This window comes from Fukomys damarensis, unplaced genomic scaffold (assembly GCF_012274545.1).
Source record: "Fukomys damarensis isolate Sample0158 unplaced genomic scaffold, DMR_v1.0_HiC HiC_scaffold_4, whole genome shotgun sequence".
Classification (NCBI taxonomy): domain Eukaryota; kingdom Metazoa; phylum Chordata; class Mammalia; order Rodentia; family Bathyergidae; genus Fukomys; species Fukomys damarensis.
In genome coordinates, this window is record NW_022900916.1 from 35,230,042 (window position 1) to 35,251,892 (window position 21,851).

Genomic DNA, 21,851 nt, shown 5'->3' on the forward strand with positions numbered 1-21,851 from the left:
GCAGCTGTTTTTGCTCATCACAAGAGGAAATGGACTTAAATTGCTCCAGGAAGAACTTGGTAGACAGTGAGGTACACTTTCTTACACGATGAGATTGGCAGTTATGGGCTGTGCCAGGGCAGATTCTGTGAGCCGTGATATACTCAGCTGCCAAGAGTGACGTTCAGTCCCCCACAGCCATTCTCTTCAGTGTGCAAGAGAAACTGTTAGCAGTGAGCAAGGCATGTTTTCACCCAGCCTGGAAACGTGTCATAGGGAGACTCTCATATCTCCTCTAGCCCATTGTCCCCTGCTCATTTTTGAAGAGCAGCTGGTCACGTCATCATGCAGAAAGCCAGGACTGCCAAAACCACTGAAGCTACTCCTTGACTTCCTTTAAGCAAAACCTGTTAAGCAAGTGTGAATATGTATACCACAGGTATATGTGCACTGTTTCAGCCATGTATTTCTGCACATGCATCTGAGTATTCGCATACACAATTGTGTGTGCTTCCACAGCTAGGGATATGTGTAGACAGGGGACACATGTATATGTGAAGAAGCATACGCAAATGATCCTTGTCAATTTTTATTTATACATTATTCACAGCTGCAAATATATCCAGGTATCAGCAGGACAGTAGCAGATATCCAGATATCCATTCTATTTCTGCTCGTGCTATTCTTCCTGCCTTTATGGGGGAGAAATTGTTAAATGTTGGCAATGCAATAAAGAGGAACTGATTTCAATGGAGTGTTCCCTTGCCCTGCAGACACATTGCCACCACTTTTATGCAGCACATTACACCGTGGTGAAATTTAGTTAATTTTATGGTTTGTTATTACAACAGCAGAGTGGATTGAGAGAGGCAGCTTTTGCTGGCTTCAAGTTCCATATTTCCTGGGTGTGATGGGAGCGAGTGAAAGCAGGAAGCTAGCAGTGGTAGGTGACAAGTCCGTGCAGAAGCAAAAGGGTTGCTCTAATTGGCTTTTAACTTTGTAACTACAGGAATTAGTTAATTAGCCAGTAGAGGGTTGACTGCTATCCTTATAGTGTGCATATTGGTAATAGAAATGAGAGGTACAATGAGAAAACAACCAGGTTCTTAACTATTTTTGAAAGAAAAAAAGGAGTAAAGAAAAGGAACACTTTGTGTGAAGAGAGCTTTGCACTCTGAATGTTCTGTGCTCAGATCCCAGCTTGGCAAAATATTAGCTTCTTTATTTCTGGCTTCAATTTGTTCATTTGCAGAGTGGGAGATAGTAGTAGCCATTGCTATAGTCTGGATCGGAAATGTCCAACAAAGGCCCATTAAATAAAGACTTGATCTCTAGGTTGGCACTTTGTGGTGGTGGTGGATCCCTTATAGGTATGACCTAGTGGCAAGAAGCTAGGTCATTGGGGTTGTGCCTTTGAAGAAGATATTGGGACCCTGGTCCCTTCTTCCTCTCTTTCCTGGCCTTGAGGTAAGTAGGCTTCCTTCACTCAGCTCTCCTGCCATGATGTGCTGCCTCACCACAGGCCCCAAAGTGACAGGGCCAATTGACCAAGGACTGAAACCCCTAGAACTACGAGCTAAAACAAAACTTTTCTCCTTATAAGTTATTTATCTTACTCATTTTGCTACAGCAACAAGGAAGCTAACAGAGCCACTCTGGGATTCCTACGAGGCCAGCACATAGTAAGGGCTCAGCACATTTTTGGTCTCCATTCTTGTCTAGGACATCTCTTCCATTCTAGATTTAGAGAATTCTCTAGAGAAAAAAATCAGAGCAGCTGTATTGTGAGATCAGGCAGTGTTGTGGTAGCTTTCCATCACCATGACTGAATACCCATGGAAAACAACTTACAAGGAAGAAAGATTTATTTGAGGTCACTGATTCCGATATTTCAGTTTATGGTTGACCCAGTTGCTTCTGAGCCTGTGGTGAGGCAAGAATCGTGTGTATGGTGGAGGAGGCTGCTCGGATCATGGCAGCCTGGAAGCAGAGAGAGAATGAGACTCACAACAAAATATATCTTTCAAGAGCACACCCCCAATGACCTACTTCCTTCAACTATGCCCTACCTCCCACGGTTTCTACCACCCAATAGCTCGTTAAATTATAAATCCACCGATGGATTAATCTACTGATGAGATCAGAGCCCTCATGATCCAATCACCTCCCGAAGATCCTACCTCTGTACACTGCTGCATTGAGGACCAGGCCTCTAACATATGAGCTGTTGGATGAGATTTCAAACCTAAACTACAACACATGCCAAACAAGAAGAAATTATGGATACACATGTGATAGTGCCTGTAATTTCTGAACCCCACAATCAGGACATACAATGAAGAACTTTGGATAGCCTGTTCCAGAAAATCTAACACAAAAATATGTGCTTCTTGCATCAGTTACTCAGCACCTTGAATCTGGCCAGTAGTAAAACCTATTAGCTCATTGGGAGGTACACCACCAGTCATTCTGAATGAAGCAGAGCTATTAAGATTCTTATTTATACTACTAATGAAGCTAATTAAATCTTAAATCCAGAAACAGAGTTGGTGTGGACTAGAATACTTAGAGAGTGGAAGCTATTTCCACAAGAACGTGGCTTTTCTTGTTATTCTTCTCAGCTGGGTCCTTGGATCCTGCGATCAATGTTAGGGCAAGCAGATGATAAAGAATATGTCAGCCCCACTATTACTCTTTCAAGGTCTGGCAACGTCTTTCCTGGGCTAGGAGGCTGTTTATCTCTCTGCTAGTGATGCCTTCCTTTTAAGTAGATAGCCCAGCATCTCCACTGGACTTGGCAACTGTCATGTACTGCCTAGGATATGCCACCCCCTTAGAGCAAGGCAAACATCTTAAGAAGAGATGACATAACAGAGAGTACAGACCTATAGTGCAGGTGCTTGGGTCAGCATCGCCTCCAGTGATTCAGTCTCTCCTTTTTTAGGGGCTTGTTTCCTGGTAGTCTCCTTGGTCTCTTCTGTCTTAGAAGACACCTAGAAGCATAGAGATGCCATAAACTTGTATTTGCTGATGGTTTGAATGAAAGAAGAACAAACAGTGTTATCATTATTTCCTGAGTGGAAACTCATCATTTCATGGATACTGTGAGAAGTCATCAATCTAATAGAGTGTGACCTTGAGCTTTGAAGCTAAAAAAGCTATTTTGGCCTAGGGACCCCTACAATAAAGCTACCTAAAAACCAACAAACAAGGCTAACTCACAGAAGGAGAATTACCTCTCATGATGGGTGGCACTTGGGAATGAACAACCTCTAGCAGAGAACACAGGCATCTGAGTCATAGCTTCTTAGAATAATTAGATTTTAGCAATCATTCAGCCAGCCCCTTATTATGGAAAAGGGGGCACTGTTTGTTTAGTGTCATCCTTCCAGACTCAAAATGTTCCTGTTGCTCATTACCCACAGAGTCCTAACTTCTAATGGATTCATGGTCACCGTGGAGATTGCTGCTCAGAACGCCCGCCCCCCCCCCCAGCGAAGGCTACACTTGGGGAATAAAGCAGCATGAGTCACTGACCATAGCATGAGGGCATATACATTGTTCAATGAACATACATTGTCAAGCCATGAAGAAGGAGTGAGCTGGACTTTACAATGAAGCTCTGCCAAGTGTAATTTTTTTAATTATATGGAAGTAGTGAAGACTTGCACAGTGCTGAGAGTAATCATCCCCAATACTAACTTGTCAGTATGGATGCGTAGACATTCTGGTAAACAGAAAGATCTTGTAAATAGAACAACACATTCTCTTATAGTCCTGCATTTTTTCTTAAAGTGTTTTATAATATTAAGGTCTGGGAGTGAGAGCTACCTTGTCATAATCCCACCCAGTGCTGACGTCTCAGCACTGTGGGCAGTCAGGTGCTGAGCGTGGGTGTGAAGAAATGATGGAGTGAGTGCCTCCTCCAGTCTATCTGTACATGTGGAGGGGAGAGGACAGCAGGGCTCCGTCCTCTTTGCTCTTTACCGACACGCAGTCCAGCCCTGATTCGGATCTAATATCATGCGTGGGCCCTGAATTTAGACTTCCTGGATGTTTGTAATCAGGCCATAGGATCTGAGTTGTCTTATTCTAGAGAAAGCAAAAGGAAATCTCAAAGTACCTCTTCTTGAATATAATCATGAGACTGTTCTCTTTGCAAAAATCTGACTCCTTTTCCCTCCCTACTGCTTCAGTATTTTACACTGGACTATAAATATTCTATTAAAGAAATGATTTGTAGTATAAAATAATAAGCTACAGGTGCTATAAAATCATCGTAATTAGCTCTTAATGAGTGCAACAAAGCCTTGGATTGTGTCTGCTCCCCATTAGACCCCACAAAGTGGAGCACAGTGATGATTCTTTTCATTGAAACATGCTGCCTCCTCGGGACTTTTTCCTGGCACCTCTAGGCCTTGACTTTTCTTGGCAGCCCTATCCTCAGGGAGAAATACCCTCCAAACCTAAACACGTCCTCGAAGACACCTTAGAGTGGCCATAGTGGTCAACAGCTGAGGTCCAGACACGATTAGGGATCCCACTTCTGCTCCCAACACCTGCTCTTCCAGTGGGCTCTTGACAGAAACCAGGGAGAAGGGGCAGAGAGCCCGTGTGTCACCCCTGCACAGCCTCCCCCACCCTGTTGCTAATCCTGGCCTAGGTTATCCCTCCAGTTCTTGGTGCCTGGTGCTGCATTACCACTTTCCTGCTCTCCTCCTGTTTCCCTTTGATGAGGATCCAGAGGGAGCTATGGTGTGGGGTTGGGAGCAGGTGCAGGGTGCCCAGGAGCTGAGTACAGCCCATTGTCACTGCACACACATGCTCACATTGACATCCAGCTGGGAATATTCGGACAAAATTGGTTCTGGAGACTTTTTGCAATGAAACTCCTAGCAGCTATGCCCAGGGAAGGTTGTTGTGGGGCTCCTTTGGCAGGAAAGAGCCAGAGAGCTGCCCTTTGAGGCCTCCAGCTACAGAATCAGAAACCCAGGCTGTCCTTTCAAGATCATCTAATCTGAAGACTTTTAAATTGTGGCATGAGAACCATTAATATGTCATGGAAGCAGTTCAGTGGGTCATAACCAGCATTTTACTGAGAGAGGGGAGAGGAGAGAAGAGAGAGGAGAAAGGAAAGGCAGAGAGAGAGAGCGAGAGGGGGAGAGAGAGAGAGAGAAAAGAAAAGAAATAAAATTTCAAGTCTTCCACTTTAAAAAAGAAAGAAAGAAAAAAGTTTCCAGTCTTTCACATTAAGAAAGAAAGAAAAAGGGTAGAGAGAGAGAGAGAGAGAGAAAGGCAGAGAGAGGGAGAGAGAGGGAGAGAGAGGGATCAGAATGCATGTCACATAGAGTCAGAACTTTTGCTTCAGTTATTTGTAAGCATACATATCTTGGGTTGTGATGTATTTTCACTGAAAGTCTCAGAGACAAAGTTGGAGGGGTGCTGTGATGGTCCACCCAGCCCCTTTAGTTTAAACTTTCCTTTCAGCTCCACAAACAACTGAGTGAACCAGCAGTATGAAAAGATGACAGGAGAAGGGAATGTCTGGTGGCCAGCCCATCCTGGTCTCAGGAACTCTCCTCCTTGTTGGCAATTCTCCTGCTATCTTGATCTGAATAAAAAGTGGCTCCATTTCTCTTCCTGCATTATAGAAAGCCCACCCTTTGTGGAATCATCCTAGTGAGGAATTTAGGAATTCCAGCTCCTCAGATAAGAGGCTGGCAAACTTCTCCCTGCTGATGACCCCCCTTCTCCCTGTTCTGAAAAGGTGGCTGTCAGTTTGCAGAAATGTACTTCCTGGAAAATGCCACCTCAGCCACCGCTGGATAAACCTGGCTCACGCTAACTAAGACTGGGATGGAAATGTTCTTGTTTCCACCCACCATGAGACCAGCAGTCATGCAAAGTCAGTAAGAAGAGAAGGGGCAGACTAGGCCCAGGCATGTAATCGGAAAAGGGTGGGACTCCTGCAGTTTAGCCCCAAAGCCTTCAGCTGCGTGATAGGAATATCCGTCCCAGTCCTTCCATGCAAAGAACGGTCACATTCTTTCCATCCAAAGGTGAACGGACACAGGGGTTCTTTTCACTCCCTCTGTAGGTGCACGAAGGCAGAGAGAAGGGCCAGGTATTCCAGAGGGCTCTGGAACATCCTCAACTCTCAATGAACATACTGTGCATTTACATTTAAAGTAAATGATTGAAGGGACTCTAGATGTCATGCATCCCGAGCCCCACACTTTACACAGACAGGGTGCACTCTTCCCACGGAAGTATGGAGCCTGCCCAAGGTCACCCAGAAGGCTGAGGCTGTGCAAGGGCTAGAAGCAGATCTCAGCCCCCAGGGGCTCCTTCTTCCCTCTCACAGGTCCTCGAGTGTCACTAGCTGCTGCTGTGGCCCTGCTCTTCTTCCTGTTGGTTGAGGAGAGGAGCCCAGCAGTTCTCGTCCCGAGGACCCCTCCCTGCAGTCCACATGGTGCATCTGCTTCTGCCCCACGCCCCTCCCATGTAGTGTACAGGGGCAGGTGAGATATGAGTGCTGGGCATTGGGGACCCAAAGGGGAGCAGGGAAGGAAAGCCTGAGAGCAATAGCCACACATGATTAGTATGAGAGAAACACTATAAACTTGAGGTTATTATTAGATTTAATGGCTGAGTAAGCAGTTCACTTGGCCCTAATAGAAAATTGCTCGTGACAACTCTCCATAGCCACAGGACTTGGGGGAAGGTGAGGGAGAGAAATGCTTTCACCTCGGCTGGGGAGTGGCAGATGCTGGGCTCAGACCTGGGTGGCCTGGGGCTCTGAGCAGCAGAGCAGCATGTATTTATTTCTCTTTTAGGGCCAGCAGTTCTGAGTGGAACTGCAGGCCCGATGGCCCTGGACTGAGGCCAGTCTGTCCTTGGCAAAGGGGAGGCTTGTTCAGTGGTGTGATGGCTCCTCTGCCAGCCCTAGTTGACATGGTTGGGGAAGAAGTCCCCGTATCCATCTCTCCACTCTCAGCTGAGCCCATTAGGAATGTATCTCTGCCTTGTGATCGCTCTTCTGTGCTGTTAATTTGGGGTTGTATTAATTCCTGCTATTATTATATAGCGAGGTGATGCCGAACAAAGCTTCTCATTAACAAGGCCAGCAAGCTGCTCCCACTGCTGGGGTGGGTTTTCTCCTTTCACCGTCCCATCCCACACAGTCTCCACTCACTCTGTCCTGACACATCTGGAGCCTTGAATTTGGGGAAATGATGGACAGCTACTGAGACCCAGGCTGCCATTTGGAATCACAGGTGACTGATGAGCTGAAGTAAAGGGAACAGCTTTGCACTGTGAGGCCCTGCTTTGACCTTTCCTTTATTTAAAAGCACTGCTATTATTCTTTTAAGCATTACCTGTGACCCGGCATGGTGGGTGTCCTGGGCTGCTATGGTGGTGAGTTGGAACCACTGGTAGCTGAGTTCGCATTCCTAAGGTACTGCCTGGCTGGTGCTGCTATGATCTCACATCTCTCCTTCCTTTTGAGCCCAGTCAGCTCATGACCCAGATCAAATTCTCTGAACAGGTTGGAGGCCAGCCCTCAGCCAGCTGCACCACCCACCTGTAAGAGTTTCATTTCCTCATGGCCAAGCCCAGGCACAGCTCAGAGCTGGGAAGGATCGAAGTGGAACCTGCTGGCCTAGCCAACTTCTTCTGTTTTCACATTTTAGTGTCATAAGGAAACCCTCAGGACTCCCACAGGGGAGAAGACAGGTTTTATTTTGAAAAATTGAGGGCCTTTTCAGCCCTTTCTTTGTTCCTGTCCCCTCTGAATCATTCGCTCATGAGCAGGTTTTATTCACTCTGGAAAAACTGCAAAGCTACATTCAGATGGTTATTCTGCCATTGGGAGCTAATATATTAAATCACTCCCTGATGGGAAGTGGGCAGCACTGGCCAAGGACTCTGCCTGTGAGCATTGTCTCTTTTCCAGCATGCCCCATGTGTCTTTGGTTCCAGCCACACTGAGCACCTCCTTGGCACCCAAACACTTCTGATCCTTGCTGTCTCCTGGGCTTTCCCTCTCTCCTCAGTTGCAGAATGCTCACCTATTCCTTAAGGATCTGCTTGGGGAGATCTGCTCTGCAGCCCCTTTTCTTACCTCCTTTCATCCACAACACTTCTTAGATTTCAGCAGTAGCCCTCAACACACAATGCAAAGCACCCCTGGAGTTAGGTCTCCTGGCATCGTTTGTACCCAGTGCCCGCCACCATGTCTGGCTTACATAAGCCTCCGACACCTGTTGCTTGAATAATGGAATCCTTCCTATTTTGTAAGCAGAGAATTATCACCACAGGATTCAAAAGGACTGGGTCAAGGTCATCAGGTAAAAATTCATGGGCAGCAGGATGAGAACCACAGCTCTCGGGTGGGGCCCCACTGATCTATCAGAATCACAAGATTTTCAGAGCATCCAGAAATCAGGAGTCAACTCATTTCTGTCTCCTTGTCCTTCATGCCTTAGGAAAGGCTGGTCCAAAGGGCTTGCAAATTCTTAGTATTGTGGTAATTAAAAACAATCCACTGAATCGGGAGGCCCCATCATGCAAACAAGGAAAGCAGCTGGAATTGGCTCCCTGCTCTCAGGCAATGCCACCACAATTAAGGCTTGTGCTTAATCAATTCTCTCTGCTTTCTGTGCAGGCACCATGTGACAGTCACTGCATCCTTGGGGCAGGGAGCCAGCAGCAGGGAGACAGGCAGGCATGGGGCTCAGCACTCTTGGACAGAGTCCTTAGGGACACACAGGAGAAGCTCATCACACACAAAAGAAGATATAAAAACACTTAGAAAACGTCAGAGTCAGGGCTGGGATGGGAAGATGATGGGATGGTTTTCCTGAAGATAACATGCAGACTCCAGAAAAGGTTCTGGGGAGCCTTAGAAGGACAAGTTGGAGCTGGATCAAGAAACAGCTTCACCCACGGTTAGGGGCAGAGTGGGGCCTTCAGAATTTGCCTAGCCATTCACTATATGAGCAGGCAGAAAGAAGCCCTGTGAGCAGAAGCCCCAAATTTATGTATGCATTGGCTCACCCAGAGGGCTTATGCTGGGCTGCACCAAGGAGTTACTGCATCTGGAAAGCTGGACGGGGTCTCGGGGTTGGCACTGTGAATACAAAAGATAATGACCCTAGCCACTCCAGCACCACACCTTGAGAACCACCACCCCAGAGGAACCAAACTGTGAGTTTCCCCAGGACACAGGACCATGTGAGTCCAAGGCCCGGGTGGCATCTTCAGAAGCTGGGTCTTGAGAAAAAATACCACTGCTCATCCTCAGTGGCCTCTCCCTCAGAGCTGCCATGAGCAGAGAATGAAATGGTGCTTGCAAAGTGACCAGCAGTGCCTAGTGCCATTAGTAATCAGTCCAAGTTAGTGCACTTGATAATTATTGATGGTTATTACCACCTGCATCAGCTTGCAACAGTAGTTTGTGACTGTGGGATTGGTGGTCACAGCATGGACTCAGTTCTGAAGCCCCATTCCTGGGCCCTTGATGAGGCATCCATCTTGTCAACAGTCAGTGGCTCAGGAAAGAACGTGAGCCTCTCTCTCTCAAGTCTATCCTTGGGCCAGGGAAGGGCCTAAACCTGATGGAGAAACCTGCACACACTTCCCACTAGGAGCCCCTCCTGCTTGGGAGGATGTAGAGGCTGTGTCGGAGGGTCATTCTGCAGAAGGCAGCAGCCAGCCCGCCCCTCCCACAGCAGGTGTTACGTCTCCACTCCAGAGGGAAGTGCCACCTTCATCCCACATGTCAGATAGTCCACTGGGTATCCACTTGAGCTGATGCACAGTGACATATCCTGCAGCAGGAAACTACCATTCACTTTGTTACCACTGGCTCGGTCTTGGCAGTCCATCCTCTGATCTGGTTCCCTTGCCCCCAGGCCAGCCTCTGGGCTCTTTCTCTTGCCCCCAGCCACACCAATTGCGCCTTCATCAAGAAAGAGAGGCACTTCCTTAGGGAATATCTGTGTAGTCCCTACGAAGTGAGCTGTGGGAGGCCAGGCTGAAGGCTGTGATATGGTAGGGCTGTGGAAAGTTGTATATGTGAGGCACACTCACATCTGTCTCCTGGAGCCTGGCTCATGTCTCCCCCTGGGGCTGAGAAGGCAGCTACACTTTTCTAGGCTGTTTCTTCCGGTTATGTGACACTGAGGATGGCTGAATGGTGCATAGGTCTTTCTGGAGCTGCACAGTGTCCCTTAGTTCCTGGGAATTTTTCGGGGCATTTGCTGGACAGAGAACACATCCTTTCTGTTCTTCATTCCAGCTTGCTCCTGTGACAACCTTTCTAAGAAAGTTTTGTACTTATTTTCTCTAAGGCCAGGAATCTGTTGCATCTGGTTATAATCTCTCCTAGAGCCAAGCCTCATGCTTGCTGGTCCTCATGCCCAACTGCTGGGCTAGCCCCGAGGTAGGAGGTGTAGGCCGGGTCAGGGGGCACCCCATCCTGCTGCCCTCAGGCATCTCCCACAAAAGGCTCCCTTTGTGAAGCCCTCCCCCAAACCTAGGAGCCTTGCTGATGTTTTGATGGAGATGTGGGGGGAAGGGGTGACCGCGGGGTGGGGGAGGGTAACATGGGCCTGGAGGATCAGGAATGCAGCTGAGAAGGTGGCTCAAAATAGCTCGTGGAGAACAGGCTTCTGCTTGACAGGCTGACAAGGCTGTGCCTGGAGCCAAACACTCCTCTTTGAATGCTCTGTCTCCTTCTAATTATGGATCTGTCAGGAGGAAGAGAAGCCAGAGCCTGCCCGACCCCCATGACCCCTTCACTTAACGTGGAAATGTGGAAGTAAAGCTCAGTCCCCATTAACAGGGTCAGAGCCTAAAGGAAAATGCACTGCCAGGCCACCAGGCCAGAAGTGGGAAGACAATTCAAAGGCGCCTCTCTGTCCTTGTGCCACCCCCCCTTCCATGGACATTGGAAGTCTTCCCAGTGTCCCCCTCGATGGGTTCCTTCCAGGTGATGGGAGAGCTCACTTGGGTTCTCTAGCATGCACAGGTGTCCCTGTGTTCTCAGAGCCCAGTCGGAAGAGCTGGGATCCATGCCTCCTCCAGAGGTACAGACAACACTTGCTGGAAATCTCTCAACTCTCAGGGACTAGCTTCATGGACCTTTATTAATTGTTAACTTATATGTAGCAATACATAAGATTTAAATTCAGTATAATTTGATAAACAATACAGAATTAAAGCTTTACTTTTCTCACAGAGTACTATATTCACTTTATGTGTCCACAAACCTGTGAGGAGCAGACCCTCTGTACAGGTATTAAATGAGTGGCATAGCTTCCTAAGTGCAGTGTTGGAAGGGTGACTAATGAAACGCATTCAGAGGGGATGGAATTTCCCAAGCAAGCAGGGGGCATAGGCTCTCATTCTAGAAAAATGTACCACTTCTGAAGATTTGGGGGTAGAGGTGAGAATGGGAGGGTCAGGAGAATTTGATAATGCATGATTGTGATCTCCCTGCACCTTCAGCTAGGTTTTCATGTACATATAATACATGCATATTACACACATACATACATGCAAAATATTTATATATGTGCGTATGTAATTTTAATTTGCATACTCGACCTACCTCTAATTGTCGGACTGTAGCTTCCCCCCAAAGTACCAAATTATGGGATGCTCTGGGTAGACCCAAGGAGGCATCTTTGAATGGTGGACTTAGAGCTTGGGCTTCTTCTCCTCCTGCCACAAAACTGGCTCAGTCCCCTCTGTCCCGGCACTGGGCACAGACACCGTGGAGAACAATGTCAACGTGATCCTTGCCTCCAGGGAGCTACATTTTCAGGCAGGAAACAAACAGTAAATAACCAGTTGCAATTTCAGGTTGTGTTGTAAAGAAAAATATAGCCAGGCAAGGGAATGGAGATGTATTAGAGGTGTGGGAGTCTTCAGACTTGGGAGAGTCAGGGAAGGCCTCTCTGAGGAGAGCCGATGTTTGAGAAAGAGACCTGCCAGGGGTGAGGGGCAGCCAGGCAACATTCTGGGAAAGCATCCAGGGGCCACAATGATCCTGAGGCAGAGGACCAAGCTGGAGGTAAAGCAGGGACTAGACAGAGGATGTGAACAGTGGGGGTCTTATCACATAGCCATGGGACATGGGGGCTGTTAGCATCGAGTCTAAGGTGTAATAGTCTGTGTTCTCCACAGAAGCTAGAACAATATATATGCTTTTCTAGAATATAGCTCTATAAATATATACACATGTATAACAATGTGTGTGTATATATATATATATACGTTCATTTATGCTCTTTTGATATACATATACACATATTTATTGTAAGAATTGCTCTATGGCATTATGAAGGCCAAGAAGCCCCCAGATCTGCACTGGCAAACTGGGAAATCAAGGAAGTCCGTGGTATAGTTTTAGCTTGTGTCTGAGTGTGAAAACAGGAGAAGACCAACATCCCTGCTTGAAAATAGTTGGACCGAAAGCATGTAGTCTCTCTTCCTCTCCCTCTTTGTTCTATTGAATTGAATGATGCCCCCCATATTTGCTTTACTCATTTACACGCTGACCCCATGCAGAAATACTCTCACAGGGACTCAGCATAACTCCAAACAAATATCTGGGCACCTGTGGCTGGGTCAAATTGACATACAAAATTAACCATCACAAAAGGTGATTCCTGGCCAGGTGTGCTGAAGCACACCTTTAATGCCAGAACTTGGGAGGCTGAAGCAGGAGGATCACTGTGAGTTCGAGGCTATCCAAGCTACATAGGGAGACCCTGTCTCAAAAAAATTAAAAGCAAATAAGCAAAAGATGTTTCACTTTAAGGACTCTAAAGGAGAAGTGAACAGGGGAGGCAGGAAGGGCTGCCAATCCTCAGTCAGCTTCTGGGAATCCAGTGCCACCAGGCCGGGGGGGGGGCTCCTCAAGGCCCACACCCACCCCTCCCCTTTCCCATGACTGTGTTTAAGACCCAAGAATGATCTATAGGGCTTAGTTGTAATTGTTTCCTAGGGTTGCTGTGATGAAGGATGCCAAACTGGGTGGCTTGAAACATTAGAAGTGCATTCTCTGTCTTACCGTTCTGGAGGCTAGAAATGTGAAACTAAGGTGAAGGCACTGGCTGACTCTAGGTGCGATCTTTCTTGGCCTTCCTTGGCTTCTGGTGTTCCATTGTCCATGGCAACTCCTGTGCTTTTGTTTGCATCATTCTCACAAGGTGTTTTCTCTTGTTATAAGGAGATCAGTAATATTGGATTAGATCCCATCCTAATAGCCTCATCATTTTTTATTGTACCTTCAAAGATTCTATTTCCAAGTACTCATGTTCACAGGCCCTGAAATTAGGGCTTCTTATCAACTTGGGGATACCATTTGACCAGTAACACTTGTCTTTCTGATATTCCCTTAGGAGTCAGAGACATCCACTGGGCCCTGGGTTATTAAAATGGCAAGAACGCCACTGTTGTCTTTTAGTTTTTAACAAACCCACTGGCTGAAGACGACCAGGCACCTGGCAACTTCTTGGAAGTTCCAAAGCTTGCTTGTCCACACCTCCAATCCCAGGGAAGTTTTAGACACTCTTTAAGAGGTCACTTAGAACTGTTGGTGCTTAAGCTACAATCAGAGTGACCTTTGCTCTCTTCAGCTCCTGGGCAAAACTGAAAGTTACCCTAAGACGGGGCTAGTTTGAGAACCCTGTCAATGAAGGCAGGTAGGACAAGTGTCTGACTTCCTGCACAAAATGTTTTTGGCAATTTGCCAGTCGGGGACCCTGCCAGAGCCTCAAGTGAAAAAGTGGAGGCTGGGTCTCCACTGTCAGTGGTGGTGAGTTGGTGGGGTAGGCAGTGTGGATTTTCATCTTTTTCTGAGGACATAAGAAAGGCCCATAAAGTAGATGCTGCTCCCTGTCACTCGGCATACAGACATCTTTCCAGGAATCTTAGAAGCTTTCATTTTAACAAAATTCAGTTCTCATCTATTCTCTGATGTCCCTACCACCCTATGACATCTGGAGAATTCTTCCAGAATAAACTGGCTTTAGACCTGCCTCCCATTCGCCCTGTGGAAAGGCCATTAATTCTGCAAATGACTTTAAGCTTATCTGAAGGGGCTCTCCAATTTGCAACATTTTTAATAACCAAATCTCATCCCTTTCCAAGTGCAAAGAAGAGAGAGATTTATTCTGGCCAGTTTATCCTAAGTAAATCTTGGGTATCTTGGTTTTACATTTTAACGAGAAACAAGTACTCTATAATAACTGCTCAGATTAAACTCCAACATTCTCTCAAACCATTAACCTGAAGGAATTGTAACAATAAATTAAACATATTAATGAAGCTGTACTACAAGCTCAAAATTTGTTAGGTAAATTATAGCATTATTAGCAACCAACTTGACTTATCACAATCTATCACTGATGGGAAATGAAGTAAAACAGTGATTATGTGATGTAATAACAACAGAATAAATAAAAACAGAAATGATTGTTACCAACAAATACAAATCTGCTAAAAAACATTTTCATGGGGTTGTCAAACCTGAAGATTTTTTAAACATTTTTTTTCTCTTGCATTCTCCCCTAACCCTTTCTGTTTTCTCCTCCTCTTTCCATTCTCCTCCTTGCCCCTTTCCATCCATTTCTTTCACTCTCCTCTTGGAAGTATCTTAGCATTTCACCTGGTGCCTTACTAGTCCATGTCCTTGTCTGCAACTCCCCACTTGCTTTTTAGAGATTCATTTTTGGAAATACTGCAGCTCTCTCCAGGGCCCTAGTTATGTACTGCCTGCCTGTCTGGTTATCTCAGTGCAGCTTAGCACAGTTTCAGCTCCCTCCCAGTTCTGAGGCGGATGTTAGGATTATTTACATCTGAATTAGTTTGTATCTTACATAGAATCATGCATGGCACACTTGGTGGAGCCATGGCCATGTAAAGCACTACTTCTTCAGAGGTTGGGGTACAGCCACAGATACTGAAGGATGATAATAATAATAATAATAAATGCAAGCTGTGTGTCTTCCCACCATAAGAGATTGGCAGATGACACCACAGATTTCTCAGTGTTGGATTCAGATCTTTTGCAGAATCTGGAAGAATGGTCACAGTCTAAGGATGGTGTCCACTCTACTGGCCTAGCAGGAGCACAGTTCCCCATGGCCCAGGAAGGCCCTGACGGAAGGGTAGCTGGGACAGTGGCACTCTGCCCAGCAGAGCCCTTGAATAGCACAGAGACTCAATAGACCTGCTCTAGAGGAAGAGTCTGCCTTGAGTGGTCCTGATAAGTTTCAGGTGGAATCAGGTCAGGACTCTGAGTTGAAGGTTTGTTTTTAAAGGCTCTGCTCCCCGGCGCTTTGAGGTGATAGTGTCTAAGCTTTCAGGCCATTCTAAGGAGTCAGAAGAGACGGTGCCCATTCAGTCCAGTTTGTGAAACTAAGATATAGTGGAGCATATCGTACCCTCGTCATCATTGCTACTCATCAGCATGCCCACATCTTTATATTGTGTGAAGTACTAAGTAAATAGTAGCTATTCTTGCCATCAACCCATCTCTTCTCCCTTCCAGCATAGACAAATTAGGGCAAATCCCCAATCTAGGAGCTGGGTGATCAGAGAGGAGGGAACATAGGGACAGAAGAGAGAGATGAGAGGTTGTTTAGGGAAGGCAGGCCACTGCCAGAGTGGGGCAACACTTTCATGCTGTCTCTTCCTGGACTGAGCATCTCAGTCTGTGAGATTGGCCAACTTGACCAAGTTGGTGGGAGCATCAGACGCCAGCACTTGGAGTAAGAGGTCACTCGGGGTCTTGGGAGCATACGCAAGTGCCAAGCAGGTATAATAAGGAGCATTGCAGTGGAGTGTACAAACCCTGGAGGCTTCTCTTGCCCCAAGCTTTCTGTGTCTACCAGAGCATCCATCCGTTGGGTTCCATGAATCAAGCACTGGCTCCCAGCAGGGTGTGTGTTTGTGTGTGTATGTGTGTGTGTGTGTGTGTGTGTGTGTGTGCAGGTGATTTATAGCCAGGTGAGAATGAGAGGGGAAGGGCTGGTAGAGCATCCATCCGTTGGGTTCCATGAATCAAGCACTGGCTCCCAGCAGGGTGTGTGTTTGTGTGTGTATGTGTGTGTGTGTGTGTGTGTGTGTGTGCAGGTGATTTATAGCCAGGTGAGAATGAGAGGGAGGAAGAGCTGGATAAGGTGAACTCCTGGGGAACACAGCTCAGTGGCCACCTGAGTTATGAGTCTCTCCTTCCATACATCTCTTCCCTCCATGAATTTCCATTATGTTACTGGTATATTTCACTGGTGCCTGAGGAGAATGCATCAGTACAAATGGGTCCCCTTCCTGAACCTTGTATTTCTGATCCTAAGGACTCCATGGTTTACATTGTCTGGTGGGGACCCCAGAGAATAAGGGATCGATTGTCTTGTGTGGTCTAAACAGATCTATAAGTCATAGGAAGCTGGACCACGGAATAACAGTACCTATGTGAGTTTGTGATGTCCCGTTCTTCCTGAGCGTCTCTGCTTGTTTCAGAGATTCCCAAAGACCTTTAAACTCCCAAAGTGAAATAAATCATAATAGTTTAAAAATGTGTATGGCTCATGAGGTACTCACAAAGAGGGGACAAATGTTTTCACTAAGTGGAGCAATAGTGGCAGAGTGACTCAGGCCCTCCCAGGGCAAGCACTGTTCGGGGGTTCCGGGCTGGAGAGCAGTGACCCTGAGAGGCTGAAATGGCAGAAGAGCTACTCACTGGGAGGGAGCAGTGGTTCAGGATGCTCAGCCATGCTACCTTCCTGCTTCATGATATACACATATCTTCGTCCCTAATACAACATCCAGGAGATTGAAGTTAAATCAGGCAGCCCTTTGACAGATGTGAAACTCAAACCTTTGTTTGATTTCCAGGCTCAATGCAAATTGTATCTCAGACCAAAGCCCCTGCTGGCAAAGGCATCCAGACTGTTCTCATATGTTCTTTTTGCAACACTTTTCTTCACTGTATTTCTTTTGATTGCATTCTTCCTCACAAGATACTACTGTGATTGTTCCCAACTGGCATTGGGATGAAACAGGCATGGAAACTGAGAGCTGACTTCCTCAGACCTCTTCCACTTGCCACCTTCCTCTGCCTCCTTCTCATTTGTGTGTGCTCTGCATGCTCACACAGGACAGTCCCCAGGGACTTGCGACTGTTCTGGGAGACCGGCCTCCCGCACGCAGCCCCTACCCCCAGCTTAACACTCCCTCCTTGGTTCTCTCCTGCGTACTCTGCTCTTCCCCAGCTACAGAAATATCTTTAAAATCTTAGCTTGCAAGTTCACCAGACTCCAACACCTGTCCCCCAGGCCTGCCTCCTGCCTGTCTATCTGCCCACCTGCAGATTTGTCTGCTCGCATGCGCCAGCACAGCAAACACACAGGCATCAACATCTCAGCCCCACACTCCTTCCCCAAGCCCTTCCCTGGGACGAGCAGTGTGCAAGCAGATGCCAGGGGTGAGCCACCGTCCATTGTTCTTGAGAGTTGCTCATTCCCCGGGTCAGGGAATGTGTACGGAGACTGTCACAGCTGGCCCTGTAAGCGTCCAAGAGGTTGTCACTGGCATCTCCCTGGGAATTGGACCATGATTTCTTTTTTTAAGCCTGCCTAGAACTCAGACACGCTAGGATAACTGCGGATCTTACGTTTGCGTACACCCTGGCTTTGACAACCTTGCCTTTAGCAGCTTGGCAGCTAGAAAAATACCAGTTTGTTTTGTGGGTGATCAGAGTTAAGTTAACCAAGCCCTGTCAGGTTCTCCTCTTTGTCAAGACAAAGAGCTGGAGGGAGGAGAGGGCATCACAGGCACGCATGAGAGGACAAGCAGGTGAGGAGAGACAGTGCGAGGTAGGGCAGTGCCAGAGGAAATCTGGGGAACTTGGAGGGAGTGGAGGTGTGACTTCCTCCCACTGTTCAAGCCATGGGGAAGGGTCACTGGGAAAGGGCATGTCCCCACCGAAACACAGAACAGGGAGACTCTGGCAATAAGTTATACTTTGTGTCACTGGCATTTGCCCAGGACACCCCTGTGTTTCCTGCTCCTGCAACAGTCATTTCAAAGTTTAGAAAACATCATCACCTCAAGGTGTCTTAAGTACAGACAGCCAGCTCCATCTCTCTAGGTTCTGACACAGCAAGTCTGGAGAACTGGCATTTCTAGCAAGTTTCCAGATGCTGCAGGACAAGATTCCACACTCTGAGACCCACTACACAGAGATGCCTACAGCTGGGCTGCCTAAGTGCTTCTTATCTGGCAAGTCCCAGGGGCTGTACCTTACTGGGCTTTCCTACCCTGGCCACCAAAAGAAGCACCTTAATTCAGTCCAAAAGGCAGTTCCATACTTGGGGAAGTCCATCTCAATCACACCCCTGCTCTCCTTTCTTCAGCCAGGAGGTGAAAAGTGAAGGGAGCCTCTTTGGTTTGTGGGATGTTGTGGGATGAATCATATTTTCCCAAGAGAAGCGCTGATATCCTAACTTCTGGTTCTTGAGTATGGTACCTGAGTTGAAGTAGACTCTTTGCAGATGGAATCGAGTTAAAATGAAGTTAGATTGGATTGGGGTGTCCGTATGAGAGAAAGAAATGGGAAACATAGACAAAGGCACAGGGAAGGTGCCAGGTGAAGATGGAGGCAGAGGTTGCAGGGATGCTGCCACACCCCAAGAGTACCAAGGGTTTTCAGCAGTGGCCAGGAGGGACTTCAGAGAAGTAAGGCCCTATTGACTGACACCTTGGCTTCAGACTTCTCACCTCCAGCATGTTAAGAGAATAAATTTCTGTTGTCTTAAGCCACTCGGTTTAGGACCATATCATAGCAGCTCAAGCCTTCTGGTACTCAGGCCTTTGGGCTTAGCAGTATCACACGACCACTTCAGGAGGATCTCATGGTGTGCTGCCTTCTGGATGAGATGCGCTGTCCCCCAAGCATATCATGGGTGCAGTCTTGTGTTGTTTGACTGTGGAAACTTCAGGTGTGGCAGAGAGTCACAGGTGGCTGAAAAGGAGGGATGAATAGCACAGTAGGACGGACATGAAAGCAAGGTTCAGATGGCAGCTCTGGGCAGTGTGACCTTAGGGCAAATTAAACTCAGTGACTTCAGGACACTAGGAGATTGGAATAAACAGAAAAGCAACCATTTTAGAATTTGGAGCTGAAGCTTCATGATGGAGAAGGGCAGTGATGATAATGCTGGAGAGAAGGAACCAGGTGCAGGGGATTACAAATTGTATGGGGCCTGAGAACAGGCCTAGGAGGAAGATCTCTTTCTCAGATAGCATTTTTTGCTGTTTCTCAGTTTGGAGTTCCTCGGACACTGCATGCCAGTCACTTTATATAAAATGCAAGTTCCTGGGTCCCACCTCAGCTCTACTGATGGAGAATTAGAGTGGACAGGGCCTGAGAAAATGCATATTCATGATACAGGCAACTTCAATGCCTGAGTTTGAAAGCCATACTGCAGGTGCTTTGTAAACACTGACGGGCTTCCTCCTTTCAGATAAAATCCAAACAGCAAGAGGGATAGAAGAGTGGGAGAGGACAGAGAATTTCAGAAGAGTCTTGGACAGCTCTCCTCCCTATCGTCTTGCCCAGGACCTCTGCCTGGGCCACTCTGGGGTGCATGTGGACATGCCTTCCCTCAGTCCCACAGGTGGCTCAGTTCTTATGGGTGGTGTGGGGCCAAGTGCCGCAAGACTGGCGTCACCGGCCTGTTGCAGCTCTGCCACCTACTGGCAGTAGGAGGAGATGCAGTATTCAATGTAGAGTCCGCACTGGTTAAACAGCAGATTCAGAAACACACAAGCACACACTCACACACAGACACACAGATGTGCATGTGTACCATACATCTACATGTGCATACCCCACTGACCAGGATCCTTTGACCCTGGGTAGCCCAAGGCAGCAGCTATGATCATCTGTTGTTATAAGTACAGATGCATTAGATTTCTGCCCTCAGGGACAGATGGGGTCAGAGCGGGAAAGAAGAAAAACAAAGCAAAGCACATGATGCTAAACAGAAGCTCTGAAAAGTCTTTCTCTTCCCACTCCCTGTGTTCTGGTCAGGAACACAAGAGGGACAAATGTCAGTGAGAATGGTAGAAACCCTCCTTCTGCAGGGGTGAGGAAAGACAGTGAACTAATGTGACGCCTTTCCTTAAAGCTCTGTCTTTTGGGCTTCTCTGCCTCAGTTTCCCTTTTAGTGAGCAGATGGGACTGCCAGAAGTTAAGACCAACTGTGAGTGACATCTGGTACTCAGAATAATGAGAGTGATGTACCTGCCTGGCTAGGACAGGCTCCATCCACCATCACCACCACCACCACCCCCGTCCGGAACTGTTTAGAGGTCTGTCGCTCTCCCAACATGCCTGCCTCTCTACCCACCTGCAGGCCTGCTTGTGTGCAGACCAACTTCTGACTTTCTTTTGCCTCTGCCATGACCTTATGTCACAGCCACTCAGGCTTGAGTTTCATTGATGGGGTTATCTCAGGTCTTCAGGGAAAACAGATCACAGCCTTTCCCAGGAGTCTGATTCTTCTGTGCAAGAATGTGCTCTGTTGCCCATAGTCAGCTGCCTGCCCCTGTCACTCTGCCTGCTGCTTTCTTATTCTCCACTCCCTGCTCTTGGCTCTCCTCCCTTCCCCTTTTCTGAAGCTGTCTAGACTGGGTGACCTGAGCCAGAGAGAGAGGGAACAAACTGGGAAGGTCCCTAGGCAGATATTGAGGAAATGTGTTTCTCTTTTGCTTATGTTGCCCTACTTTGGTCTTGCCACACCCAACTTGGCCACTGTGGAAGGGCAAGCAAATAGGCATTGAATGCCACAGAAAAGAAGCAATCAGAGAATACAATGGATCCAGCTCTACTGGATCACAGACAAGCAAATCCAATCCCAGCAGGTCTACTCTAATCCAGTCCAATCCAATCTGCTCCATCCCAATTTGTTCCTGTTCAACTCAGTCCCATTCAATTCAATACAATCCAACCAACTGTAATAAAACCCAATCCAATCCAAGCTAACCTAACCCAAGCCAATCCAAACCCATTAAAACCAATCCAATCCAGTTAAACCTGACTCATTTAAATCCAGCACAACGCAATATAATAATATAAATACAAGCAACAAGCAGTTGTATAGCACACTAGTTAATCATCTGACTTTGAAGTGGTAGAATAGGGGAGTTGTATACTTGAGTAATGGGTTTTCCTACTTACCTTTGCCCCCAGTGCCTTACTGTGGGACTGTTAAGAGGAAATGAACACTAAGGCAGCATGGTACTGGCAGCAGGCTCAAGATGGGTAAGACCTAATGGAGCTGTAATTGTCAGTTGCGTTTGGATAGTCATTAGGCACCCAGGCTTTTGTCCCTCATCTTTTGGAGGCCTGTCACCTCGGGACTTTATAAACCTGGCTCACTACACAGCTGCAAGTACACACTGATATAATACATCCTTTCCAAAGTCTGAGGTGCTAAACTCTTGTTAGTTGAGTGAATGCTTTTATAGTTGAGTGTTAAATCTGTTTTTTAATGTCTCAGCCTTGAATTTTCTGAAAGTTTAGGGTCTCTACCCCATAGCAATTCAATCAGGGAGTGCTAAAATAAAATACCATCCTTAAGTCCAGCATTCCAAGAGTGTACAGTTGAGTTTCATTAAGACTATCAGAAAATGAGAATCAAGACTTGTCATGTGGAGGTACAAGATCCCAACAATGAATGTAACTGTACTGTATCCCTAAAATGTACCAATAAACTCAATTAAAGCTGAAAAAAAAAAGACTATCAGAGTTTTCCCAAACTCCAGTTGGAGAGCTTGCTGAAAAGAGA

At 47.0% G+C, this 21,851-nt stretch overlaps 1 protein-coding gene and 1 long non-coding RNA gene across 3 annotated transcripts in view; one reads left to right on the top strand and one right to left on the bottom strand.

Annotated features, from left to right (window-relative positions):
• Plxna4 (plexin A4) overlaps positions 1-21,851 on the top strand; it is a 420,278-nt gene that overhangs the window by 231,767 nt on the left and 166,660 nt on the right. The gene's annotated exons all lie outside the window — the stretch shown is intronic.
• On the bottom strand, positions 562-13,141 carry LOC104853654. The gene is made up of 5 exons (XR_777839.1): positions 13,064-13,141; positions 11,597-11,800; positions 2,865-2,972; positions 1,831-1,959; positions 562-671 (listed from the first exon to the last, which is right to left on the bottom strand). It is a non-coding gene; the product is annotated as an uncharacterized LOC104853654 (long non-coding RNA).